We start from the raw sequence: 4594 nt of genomic DNA, 5'->3' as shown, positions 1-4594 counted from the left end.
GGGAAAGTTCTCTTCCTTCCTTCTCTTCCTTCTCTGAAGGTTATCGAACCACAATTATGGGGTGGGGTGAGTGAACTCTTTTACTCTTTTAATCATCCAACAAATATTTCTCAAGCACATACCTTGTTAAGAGACTGTTTTGGGTACATCAATTCACAGTGAATAAAACGCAGGTATTCTCACCTTTGTGGTACTACCTCATAGTTGGAAGGAGAGGGGAGAAACAGACAGGAAGCAAATAAGAAAAATAAATAAGAAGTCATGTGATGATATCTACTGGGAGAGAATCATTAGGCAGTAAAGGACTCAGCAGTGTGGAGGTGACACATTCAGTTTTCAGGAGAGGAATCGGGGAAGTTGTTATTTTGAAGCTATCATTTAACTTCCCTTTCTTCCAATCTTCTTTCTTTACATGGGATATAAAGACTGTGGGATTCTTTGGGTGGATCACAGCACCTAGAGATGGATCTGATCAATAGGAACGGCGCAGTAAGCATTAGCTACTGCTTTGGTTGCGTTCCTCCTGTGGAGTGCTGGCCTCTGGGATTGAGCTTGCATCATCGGTGTTCAGTAGGAGCTTGCTTAGTGGATTTACAGGTTGAGGTTAGAACCCACCAGGATTCTCTTCCTGGAAAGAACAGGCTTCCCTCTAAGGTTTCATATAGACCCTGGGTGAGGAAAGAGCCCTAAATGGCTTGAAAAATTGAATGCTCCCTGGGCAAAGCCAGAAGCCCTCCTATGGAAGGGCATGATTTGGGCATATATCAGGGTCTCAGTACAAAGGTGAGTGCTCAGGAGGTCAAGATGGTTAAGCAGAGAATCTGACCAGAATGTTCATAGTACAAAGAAATAATCTTGTTGGGAGAAGGATTACCACAATTGGGGAATTACAATACAGGGTAAATGAGATTCAAAAATAATACAACAAGAATCAGGCACAAATCCTTTACTGCTACATTCTTTTGTACAAATCTAATTTGCCTAGAAAATCATACTTTACTATGCATCCCCATTGTGTTTCTCCACCATCTATTTTGCTTTTTAAACTTTATTTCATTTTTATCATCACAGAAGCTTGTTGCTACAAAATAAATGAGCAAATCAGCCAATGGCAACAAAACTGCACTGATATCTCTCTTTAGACCTTGAGAGCCTTTTCCTTAAAGGTGAACAATACTGCATGTTCAAGGACTTTTTCAGCACTATGTGCTAGAAATTATACTGACTGTTTACTAATTTTTATGTAAGTTGGTCGACATAGTTTCTCATGTTTCCCAAGTATTATTACCCCAGTGACACTGAAGCTCAGAGGAGTTAAACCATTTTCCTCAGATCACATAACTTTAAAGAGGGAAACCAGATATCAGAAGCAGATTTCTTTCTCAGTGAAAAAGTCATAAGTTCTTGCTTTCACTTAGCACATAGTCTCATCATCTGTTTTCTTCACACCAGCTCACGCATGTAACATTCATTCATTTACCAAATACAGATAAATGAGTGGATTTATTCTTGCATTCATCAGATACTAATTCAAAATCTCTTCTGTGTCTGCCACACTGGGCTCAAGACTTCCCAGTGCCTTTGTCTCCTCTCCCTCAAATCTCTCCCCCCAGTGTCTTGACAAATACAGTAGATCTTTCTCGCATAACCTCTCCAGAATCTTTTTCTGCTGTTATCCATGCTACAGTGTTTATGGAGGACGTTTTCGTCACCTATGAAGTGTGATGGGGGCTGAAGCTGCAGAAAGACTCATGTTGTTCACCTCAGGAGCTGACACAGTAAATGTGGATAAACCTCAAACCTCTAATATCTTTATGATTTCTTTCCCAGTTACCACAGTGGATTTACATATCGAGGTTAGAACCCAGCAGGATTACCTTCCTGGCAGGAATAGGCTTCCCTCTAAGGTTTCACATAGATACTGGGTGAGGAAAGAGCCCTAAATGGCTTGAAAAATTGAATGCTCTTTGGGCAAAGCAGGAAGCCCTGCTATGGAAGAGCATCATTTGAACATAAGTCAGGGTCTCAGTACAAACAGAGTGCTCAGGAGGTCAAGATGGTTAACCAGAGAGCCTGACCAGAATATCTGTGGTGGAGAGAAACAATCTTGTTGGGAGAGGGATGACAATAATTGGGGACTTAGAATAAAGGCTAAAAATGATTCCAAGAGAAGGCAAAAAGAATCAGGCACAAATCCTTTACTATATTGTGTGGTGCAAATCTCACCTTACTATGTGTTTGTATTCTATTCCTCCACAATCTTTATTTTATTTTATTTTTATGTTCACAGAGCACAACAGCCAGTGACAACAGACTGCACTAAAATAGTCCCCCATCAGCTCTTGAGAGCAGATTCCTCAAAGGTGAACAATATTCCACATACAAGGACTTTTTCAGCACCAAGCATTAGAAATGGAAGTGAATGCTTATTATTTTTTATGTAAGTTGGTTGATATGGCTTTTCAGCTTCCCTCAGTAGCATTATACGAATTTTTTAGATGACACTAAAGCTCAGAGGAGTTAAACCATTTTCCTCAAATCACATAGCTTTAAATAGGAAAACCAAATATGAAAAGCAGATTTCTTTCTAAATTAAAACACACAAACAAACAAACAAACAAACAAAAACAATGAGCTCTTGCTTTACTCTGGCACATAGTCTCACCATCTGTTTTCTCCACACCAGGGCATTCCTGTAACATTCATTCACATAACAAATACAAATGAATGAGTGGATTCATTCATCAAATATTAATTGAGAATCTCTTTTGTGTCTACAACACTAGGCTCAAGACTTTCCAGTGTCTTCGTCTCCTCTGCCTCAAATCTCTCCACCCAGTGTCTTGACAAATACTGTAGATCCTTCCTGCACATCTCCAGAATCATTGTCTTCCTTTTCACTCACCTCTGTTGTTATCCATGCTATGGTGTTTAAGGAGGATGTATTCTGCGCCATGAAGTGTGATGGGCACTGGTGCTGCGGAAAGACTCCTGCTGTCCACCTCAGGAGCTGACACAATAAATGTGGGTAAACCTCAATCCTTTAATATCTTTATGACTTCTTTCCCTTTCTCCCCAGTTCCTGTTTTCTCATGTTCGAGCTCGGACATTCAAAACTAAATACCTTTCTCTAACATGTTGCTTTAATTATTTAAGCCGTTTGCCTAGGATTTTTCAATTTCTCTTAAGTTTTCATGAAACTCTCCCGACATATCTCTAAGTGACCAGGCTTTTCAATCACTGCTTCCCTCAATGTGTATTTGACACACAGACACACACACGCACACACACACACTCCACTTAAATTGAACAGGTTTATTTATTCACACAGGAATTCCTACAAACAGCCTGGTTTTCTCCAACATATGTCCACTCCTTCTCTGCATAGCTCAATTTTGATTCTTACACTCTGATATTACACATATTCTTACACTCTGATATGATCTTGCCTCTTATTCTTTATGGCTCTGCTCTGTAATTTTGTTGTTGTTGCTCTGACATATAGTTGGACACATAACTTGTACATGACACACCTTAGCAAGGAGGCAACCCATATCTCAGATGTAAGTGAAAGAAGCAGTCTCCTGGGGTTTCCTAGGGGAGTGGTCAGCATGCTGGCCTCATTCCTGAAAGGGCCTAGTTATGAAAACATCAGGAGCTTTTGCCTTTCAGAAATCTGTACCATCTCACAACCCCCAGACAGTCTCAGCTACAAGGAACAAGTGATAATGCCATACCACTGTTATAAACACTCACACACACACACAATACACATACACACACAAAATCATTTAGTTATTTTTTAAAAATCAGTGACACTTTAGCTGGGCAGGTCTAGGCAGGTCCTCCTTTGCTGGGACATGCCTTTTTCTGTCCTGGAATACCCTAAACTTGACATTTTGGCAGCACAAGTTTTCCCTTTGTGACTTTCTCCTTCTTACCTTTTCTCCTCCTTCTTTGCGGAGAATGAGCAGCCACTGCGCCCTGTGTCCTGGTCCAGCAATGAGAAGATCTGCTCTTAGTAGATCCCTGCTTTTGCACTGAAGTCCCTGAAATCACCTGTGTTCCAGACCTCCCACTAAGGATAAATAAAGCTCCCCAGATGTGGGGAATTAGCTCAAGTGGTAGAGCGCTTGCTTAGCATGCAAGAGGTAGTGGGATCGATGCCCACATTCTCCAAGCTTTATTATTTAGACCTTGGGTCTCCAAACATTCAGGTCTCCAAACCCGAGTCAGTGTCTGAGGGCAGGGTACTGCTTTGGTTCAAGATATAGGAGCAGCAACAATATAGGGCTGGTGATGGCTCCCTCCTGGCATTCAGTACAGTGTAGGTCTACCGTGTAATTAATTTTCTGTTTCTTCGAGGAGTTGTGAAACCAAGGGACATATACAATTGCTCTTTTCTCCCTGTTTCTGCCTGCAACTTGAATGTGAGACAATTGTGAAAAGTGCAGGGCAGCGCCACCTGGGTAAATACCGCCCCGGCTTTCTGGTCAGGGGACTGAAACCAGGATGTGTCAAGTAACTAGAATGTGCCTGGACAGATACTGTAGAAAGCAAACCCATAAAGTTGTTCATGAGCTTGTGGACGCAC

At 41.3% G+C, this 4594-nt stretch overlaps 1 non-coding gene across 1 annotated transcript; it reads left to right on the top strand.

Moving 5' to 3' along the window:
- The first annotated feature begins 4106 nt into the window (after positions 1 to 4106).
- TRNAA-AGC lies at positions 4107 to 4179 on the top strand. Its single transcript has one exon. It is a non-coding gene; the product is annotated as a tRNA-Ala (tRNA).
- The last annotated feature ends 415 nt before the right edge of the window (positions 4180 to 4594 follow it).

Source organism: Mandrillus leucophaeus, unplaced genomic scaffold (assembly GCF_000951045.1).
Source record: "Mandrillus leucophaeus isolate KB7577 unplaced genomic scaffold, Mleu.le_1.0 Scaffold392, whole genome shotgun sequence".
In the NCBI taxonomy this organism is placed as follows: Eukaryota; Metazoa; Chordata; class Mammalia; order Primates; family Cercopithecidae; genus Mandrillus; species Mandrillus leucophaeus.
This window is presented reverse-complemented; position numbering and strand designations above follow the sequence as displayed.